Here is a 9,046-nt window from a genome sequence, read left to right as displayed (position 1 = left end):
TTAATAAAGATCATTAAATTTAACCTAGTTTTATATTGATCATAATAATTAAGTACCGATCGAATGCATTTTTTGGAGACAATATAACATTGTCTACATGCAAACAAATGACAACTTTACAAGAAGAAAGTAAACACTTGCACGGTAAAATGAAAAAAACTTTCAATAACTTATGAATACTGTTAATAGGCTATTCCAATACTTATGTGGCTATTAGGGTTATGCTTGCCGGAAATCAAACAATGCATTGATGTAATTGAAATAAACCAAAAAGGGAAAGTGACAAATATTATTTAGATTTATATATTATTTAGATATTTGTGTAGACTTGTACCATGTTTACTTAGTCTTTATAATCATCTGTCTTTTTAACGTCAGAAATGATCATGAGATTGTTCATAGCAAAATCGCATTGATTCCTATCAATATATTTGTTGAGAGGCTCTCACATTTTGGGCGTTTTGTATTATTACGTGATATAAAAACAATTGAATATTAATCTGATCATATGAGACAGAAACAAAAAATATAAGTGAATGAATACACACTTAATACTACAACGTCTACATATTTTTCATATTCGAGTTTGATACAAGGCAGGAAGATCGTCTTATAAAAACAAGATGGCCGCCGTCTCCCTCTCGGCTAGCCCCGTGGTGTTTTGATTTCGATATTTTTTTACACTCCAGTAGTTCGCTTTACTTTCCGCGTTTGGAAGCAGAGGGATGTTTATAATAGAGCGGACTTTTGTGGAAAACAAACAATCATAGCACGGCTGACAATCAATATATGACACATAAAATACTATTTTCTTCTTCTACTTACCCTTCCACGGGGTTCCTTTATACTAAAATAATGTTTACCTCAAATACTTTTAGCAAAGGTTGTTACTACCACTTTTTTTCCCGACATAATAACAACATGATACACGATAATATTCTAAATAATCCGAAGTGAACTTAGTAAACAACATTAACAGCTCATAGTGCTAAATATCATAATTTCAAAGTTTTTTTTATAAGACATTTTTCATAGATTATTACATTTTCTCAGAACTCGCTTTAAAAGTTAGATGCTTTTGGACAGATTGGTAGAAACACGGAGTTTTAATGCAAAATAAGTACACGTATGTCTAAAACCATTAGGGAGTATGTTTACTCTGCATATTATAAGTATTGTGTATGATGGATGAATTATGCAACATTTTCAATTTTCTTTCTCCTAGAATACTTTTCATGAAAATAATTTGTGCACAATATTATACTTTCCATTTTGTGAAAATTGAGATCTGATAGAACAGCATTCTCAAGAAATACTCGTGGTTTTAAGAACGATTATCTTTTTGTTGAACTTTAATTATGAGGGATTTATTCTTAACGAGTTTTAAAAGAATGAAGAGTTCCATACAATCGCTATGCAGGGAGAATAAAGGTATTATCAGTGAAATGAAAATACGTATATGAAAAAGGAGGCAGAGAAAGAGAGAGAGAGAGAGAGAGAGAGAGAGTGTGTGTGTGTGTGTGTGTGTGAGAAATAGAGAGAGAGAGAGAGTGAGGGGGTGGAAAGGGGGCGAGAGAAAGGGAGAGGGAGTGGAGACAGATTCAGAGAATGGTAGAAAGGGATGAAGACGGAGATACGGAGGAAGGGAGGCAGAGAGAGAGAGAGAGACAGACAGAGACAGACAGAGAAAGGAAGTGACAGAGAGGGGAGTGTGATATAGAGATAGAGAGAGGGAAAGAGCAAAAAAGAGGGGGCAAAACACTCGAGACGGTCAAATAAAATATCGTTAATACCGTTCATACCTGCGAGCAATCTTTAAGGAAGGATTTTTATCCGATAAGCCTTCGCGCTAATGATCGCATTTAGAGCTTGAATTTAATTTGCTCGCTGTGATATAGGAAGTGACATGATCTCTCTCTGTTTCCCTCAATTTCTCCCGACGTGGGTTTGTTATCCCGGGGCTATGCGATGGTACATAAACTCACAACGAGTGCTTTTTGATATTACAATCTGTTTGTTCCTTTCCTGCATTAAACATATCTTATTGGAAGCCTTCTTAAAAGTCGAAAAGTGGCTATTTTCCGATTTGGTTTTGTTTTTATTTCACTCTTCGAGTTACTTTTTTTTTTTTTAAACCCATGTTGGGTACAAAAAGGAACATACATGTTTGTCGGGTATACAATTTTACAAATCAGTGGGTAAATTATATTGGGTACATCATTTTTACCCAAAACTGGGTAAACATTAACCCAACTCTTTTGAGAGTAATATTTCTTGCGATGATTCATATATTCCTCCCATGCTTTCAACACCAGTCATGTTTATGTGAGTCAACGTTACGTATTGTCTTTGGAACAGGATTTGGAAGAGCAATAACCAAAACATGCACACTAGTCTTCCAGTGTTGAATATACACATTGAAGTGTTGATGATGATATGATGACGGTAGCAATGATATGTTCCATTAAATTGAGCTAAATCTGAGGTTAAGTACCTCCCAAAGGTTGCTCTAATCAAGCCATTCTCACTTTCCCACACGTATTACACAGCAAGCCGTACACGGCTTTTGCGGGGATTTTTTAATCACCGTTTTTTGGCGCCTCCTCCATTGTGACCGTGTGCACGTTGCGTCGCGCCTGCTTTAATTATCGCGAAATAAATCGCCTGATATCATCGGGTTATTTGGCATTGATCTCTTTATCAAGCTTATTATGTTTGCTGTTTGCTGTCATATTTTTGCTAAATGCCAAATTAGTACCTGGGCATTAAGGTGGATTTCATCAAAATGTGGATATCCACTCGTCAATTTCCCACGAGGATGAATAACAAGGTGCTTTTTAATTCAATCAATGACCGTTTGGCTGTCGAATAGTTATATTTCAGAATAAAACGACGGTATATTGCTTTGTATGATAGCAAGGCGACCAAATATATAGGCATGGATATTTCTCCTGATTTAACTTGATTTAAGTACTGTAATTGTTGTTATTACAGCAAGTATGATTTTCTGCCTTGACAAATCTGTCAGTAGTGAGCGTTTTGGAAACCGCTGGTTATAAATGTATATGACAACTATACACAAATTTGCAGAGCATGGTGAATTTCAGCCAACTTTTGTTGAGAGCTAAAACGCAATTTACTAGTAGACATTCACATAAAAAAATTAACGGCCCCCCCCCCCCCCCCCCCCGTTTCTCAGCAGATTTAAATAGGCAATTGTTTAGCTTATTCTGATTATTGGCTTGAAACGATGTCTGCATATCTTAATACTTGTGTTCAGAACGTTATATTCAATATTAGATTTTTTATTCTTGCAAGTCCAACACACCGTAAGTACATTACATTAGTAACACATAGGACTAGAATGTAAAAAAATGGTAACAAGTCATGGACCAGGCCTATAATAATTGATCCAGTGTGATTGCAAACTTGCATACTTACCTCTTATATAAAAAGATTTTCGATTGGTATCACACATACATTTCCTAAATTCTTTTGCGTGTCTTAATCGCAGATAAAAGGAATAGGCATCGAAATTCATTAAAATTAATGTTTAAGAACAGCAGACAGGAAGAAGAAAAAGAGAAAGGGGGCATGGGAAAGCGGAGAGAAAGAGATAAGAAAGCGAAATACACCATAAGATAATGAAACGTGCAGAGTAACATTAGCAGATAGAAAAAAGTGATTATCATCTAATATTGTGTGGGTTCGTGGTGTGCGTGCGTTTGTGTGTGAGTGAGTGTGAGTGTGTGTGAAAGAGAGAGAGAGAGTGCATGTGTGTGTATATGTGTGTTGTGTGTGTGTGTGTGTGAGAGAGAGAGAGAGAGAGAGAGAGAGAGAGGGGGGGTAGACATACACAAGGGATGAGAGGGAGTGAGATATTATAGAGGGGATAAAACCAGAGAATATAAAAAGAGAAAGAGAGAGAGAGAGATATATATATATATACTACAGTAGATTTATACAGTCTGTATTTGCTTAAGACAAAGCAAATAAGATAATCTAGAGAGAGATAGAGAGAGAGAGAGGGAGAGTGGGGAAGAGGGAGAAGGGAAGAGAGATAGAAATGAGAGAGGGCAAAAAGGACGGATGATACCGCTCAGCATGATCTCACATCGGAGGAGGAAAAAAAAGGTAGGTAAAGACCGATTGGGCCGGCGACGTTGAACACCGGAAATCGGCTCGAAAGCGCAGATACTGTACGTATCCTAAGATATAGGGGGCCCTCTCGACAAACGCCATAACAGCCCCCAGGGCAGATAGGGCGGAGGACGGTGGGATAGAAAACAAAATATGGCGGCCCACTTAAGCTGGCTGACAGAGACTGATTGTAATGACAGTACGCTAGTGGGATCATTAGCAGTAATTCACCACAATGAGTCGATGAGAAGAAGGGTACTTAACAGCTAGCAGTGCCGAGACTGTTCACTTTCGACATCACTCATAATGCGGAGATAAAGGTACGACTGATAAAGGATGTATGTACGTCTAGACTGTTTTCACAAATTTCAGTATTAACTTGCTATACTATATGAGAGAGAAAGAGAGAGAGAGAGAGAGAGAGAGAGAGAGCGAGAGCAAAAGAGGGGGGGGGGTGAAACATTACGTACGAATGCGGTATTAAATGAGCGGACAATTGAAGTCATTTCATTCCATTTCATTAAAACGATCGGATTGTGTGGGTTAGACAGTCGCATGTAATTTTGTTTTACTGAAACCATAAACAATTAATTGATTTGGGTCCCTTTCCCCTCTTTTTTTAAATGTGCATGCAACAAAGTAATGTATTTGATTGTTTAGCTAAAACATGTATTAATACTCGTGTAGACTACTTCTTCAAAAATCACTTACATCGTCATTAATTAAAATGTATTATTGATAGAAGTTTCAATGCTTTAACAATTTAACAATTAGGCAGTGGCAAGAACGATGTTAAATTTATTTCTTTCATAAGCTAGATACTGAAAGATATAAGTATACTTATCATGTCGCCCCCCTTTTTCCTCTTCTCATCTAAGATGTAATGTTTTATTATTTTCCCTCTTTCTTTTTTCTCTTATTTCATTGATTTTATGTTTTTATTCGATTCCTTGAAAGAAAAAAAAAAAAAAATCGTTTTAATTTCCCTTCTCTTTTCTCACAACTGCAAAATTGTTTTAGTTCGGCCTCATCTATACAAATGACCTCTGCCTTTTCCATGTCTGTTATCGAAGTTATTCAAAATGCTTTTGTCGTGGTTATTATCCAAAACAAAAACAGACCTCTTTCATTTAAACAGAAAAGACTGTCAAAATTGCTTGGGCAGCGTATGCACTTGTTTTAGCGAATGCCCGCGAGCTTACAAACCATTAGCAGCGCCTAGTCATCAATATCCCCCGTAACTCCTCGCATGGAGAGTGAAGAGCGAGGGGTGGAACTACCGCGAGGGACAATGTAGTAAATAGATCATTCGAGTAATAATCACCGATTTACGCTGGTTTTTCCTCGCATTATCATCGTCCTGAAATATTAAGCAAGGGGAGTATATTATAGCTACTGCGTTAACGATACAGCCTCTTGGTTTAACAAAACGCCATGCAGGCAGCGATACATCACTCAATGCGAAATGGATGCATTAGAAAGCAACCCGAACGAGGCATAAAATAGGACAGAGGTTGAAAGTGAAAGAGTACCTTTGCTGACAAATCTTAAAAGTCTTTCTTTTACAGACAAAATACAGCGGAGTATATAATTCATTTCCGAAGGGGGAAAAACGCATCTCGCTTTTGTCTAAATGACTATATTATAGTCTAACCTGCTTTTCTTAACAGTCAGGTGAAGTATATCATCAATAAAATCTTCAAGTTTGAGCCATTAGAAGAAAGAATTGCGCAAATGGAAAATCGATTATGAAAACGGAATAACAATATATATTTGATATTATTCAGAACGTCGAGAAATTTTGAATGGCAAGTTTTAAAATATTTGAAGGATTCGATCTCGGCTTTCTGTTCAATCTTGCGTCTTGCTCCCATGCTTAAAAGACAAAAGTTTGTCCGTAGTCAAAGATAGTCTAAGATTTAAATGAGTTGACGTCAATGCATAAAATATACCTATAAAAAAATGTTAAAGGCTATAAATACAGAGTCCCTTCCCCGATTAGCCCATGACAACTTCTCCGATAGCAACTTTTTAGGATGATTTGATGGTTAGAATATAGGCCTAGTGTATTTAATGACTTCAAATCTATAAATCTATTTCCTGAATTTGGAAATGTTAACATTATCATTATAATTCGTTCTCCTCAACATGTCTAATGTTTGTTAAATACGCTACAAACCATGTTTCTTGAGAAGAAACTTTCAAAAGACATGATTCTTAAAAATGATCTGATCGAGACACAAAATGTCAAAGAACGATGCTGGCTGGCAAAAGAATATGATCAGGTATCTCTGTGAAGATTGGCACAAACATGTCCTCCAAATTAAAAGGCGAAGATCATAATCCCTTTAAAATATATATAAGATGGGAACCGGAAAAGGGTTTAGATAAACATTTCATTTAAAGAAGGTAAGGCACACAATTGCCCACACAAAATAATGTAGTTGTACATATACGTATAATAGGTTATGTCATTTCCTTCAGCGCTTGATTTTTTCCTTTTTTTCTTCTAGAAAGGGTGGACAATTCCCAGTAAACATGTGTCGCATTCCCAAGGCTCATCGGAGAAGTTGAGGGAGGCAGAGCTCACACGCGCCGCTACTCTGATAGCCACTTCAATGCGTAGCATCTTTAAGAATTATTGCTCTTCTAAAAACGAACCAATTCTCTGCATGGCTCGTAAAACACTGAAATTCACACGTAGCCTGCCTGCCTGCCTGCTTTGAGCATTACCTTTTAAAAATGCATCTTACCTTTCTTTGTTAATTTAGACTTGAAGTCATGAGTGATTCTTTGCATTGTTGGGGGTTGGGAAGCGGGTGGGAAGCGGGTATGAAGTAGAGCAATTCATTTTGAAAGCGAGAACATTAGGTTTGAAGTGCACCAACATTAATTATTAGTGTACGACCCTTAAGACAAATAGCTTGAGAGAAGCCTGTTCATTAAATGTTGTATAGTACTTTCTCCCACTCTTGGAATTAGAATGTTGAGAATTGTATCACATGTGAATCATTGTGGATATTTTTCAACATGGGAATCTCAGCACATGATGAAATAATTTCAATGATTTCTGGAGTAATTAAGATTATTTCACCTTTGTCTATTAATGCCAATGTCATGACACAAGAGAAAAATAAAAAAATAAAATGCTAGAAAAATAATCTTGGACTCATGTCGGGGAGAAACTCATTAGAGATCTAAATTGAAATCACGAATGTTGTTCTCAGTTTTGAGAAACATCATTTACTTCACGTAAAATGAATTGACTAATTACAACCATAATTATAGTTCAGACGTTTAAAAGAAATGTGCTTTTTCAGCATAGGATATGCCTGATAATTAAAAAGAATATGGGATGAAGTTCAAAAGGCCAGTTATGGTACTCGTTCTTATGAATTTCTCGGTTTTTTCAAGTGCTTTCACAAAAAGCCTTCGGAATATCAGAAACACGCATATGGGTTATACCAATGAACTTATAGACATACTAGTTGAATGAGAAAAACTAGAAAATTACTTAACACGAAGACGGAAGTGATACTTTGTAGACAAATATTATAGTAATTTTAATAGAGAATACATGCCAATTCTTAAAACAATAATTTTATTCAATACAAAAATTGTATTAAATCAATATTGTTTTGGTAATCAAATGGGGGAAATCTATACATCTTTAGAGACTAGAACAAATTATGTTCAGCGATAGAAAACTAAAACGACAAGAAGGAAGAAGAGGACTGATGTAGATTAATTATGCCATAAATAGTGAAAGATATATGAGACTCTACAAATCATAACTTTGTCAAAATTTATTATTTCTAGTCGCACTCGGAATATGAGCGCAATTCAAGCGGAATAAAAAGAACAGCTCACAAATTCGTTTGCACATTAGTTTTTATCAGAACTCAGTCTTAAAAAAAACACACGCATCCTCCTTTTCAGTGTTTTCTGTCCTGTTTTCGTCTGGCAAGAAGACGGACCTATCAATCAAAATGAATGACAACCTGAAGTTTGAATCTGAGAAACAGAATTGTTAATTTGTAAACCGTTTAGATCTCAATTTATCCGGATTAAAAAGATTATTTCAGCTTGTTTGTGGCGGAAGACAAACAGTATGAGAGGGGGTCATGGGGTCACAGCGGAAACCCGTCAGATAAGAACCATGTCAACTGATGTAGTCCTCAGAAGATTATATTTGTTGCTGATTCATTGACTGCTCAAATTTACAATTAATTGTATACCACAAGCGAAGGTGCGCCAGTTTGCACTGATTTCCTTTCTTTCTTTGTGTTTGTTTTTGGTGACGGCAATGCTGGCCATTTGTTTCATAATTTCTAGTGTATTTCTATTCTAATTTTCTATTTTGTTTCGTTTTATCTGTTCATTTCTGGTGTTTTCTATTTCTCTCCTATGAACGTATCATTAACATTTAACCCTGACCAAATTAAAATTACTATACCTCTAAAAAAATATCGCTGGTGACTTACCACTAATACACTTGTAATCGTAATCATTTTGAATCATCAAACTCATAGCAAATGTATCAGCAGTACATAATTATCATTTATTATAAGATATTAATGTTATATGTCACCAAAGGAACAAAACTTATTTTTAACTTTTGAAGTTCAACCACATGTGAAAACAGGGTTCAAGTTGAAAACACCATGCAGACAAAAACAGACCACTAAAAAAATATGAACGGCTTTGGAGGGTTTTTCAAATAGAAAAGGGTGTTATGACGTATTAGTCTCGGAAGTTTTTAGAGTGTCTCGGAGTTGTTCCACCACCATACTTGAGGGTCCAAACATGAGAAGTATGAGTGATCAGGTCCTTCTGTAGTAGACGAGGAGATTTGTCCAAGTCCTCGACTGCAACGCCTGTATGATGGGAACGGAAGGGAATAATG

This window comes from Strongylocentrotus purpuratus, unplaced genomic scaffold, assembly GCF_000002235.5.
Source record: "Strongylocentrotus purpuratus isolate Spur 01 unplaced genomic scaffold, Spur_5.0 spur5_scaffold_15, whole genome shotgun sequence".
Taxonomy (NCBI): Eukaryota; Metazoa; Echinodermata; class Echinoidea; order Camarodonta; family Strongylocentrotidae; genus Strongylocentrotus; species Strongylocentrotus purpuratus.
This window is presented reverse-complemented; position numbering follows the sequence as displayed.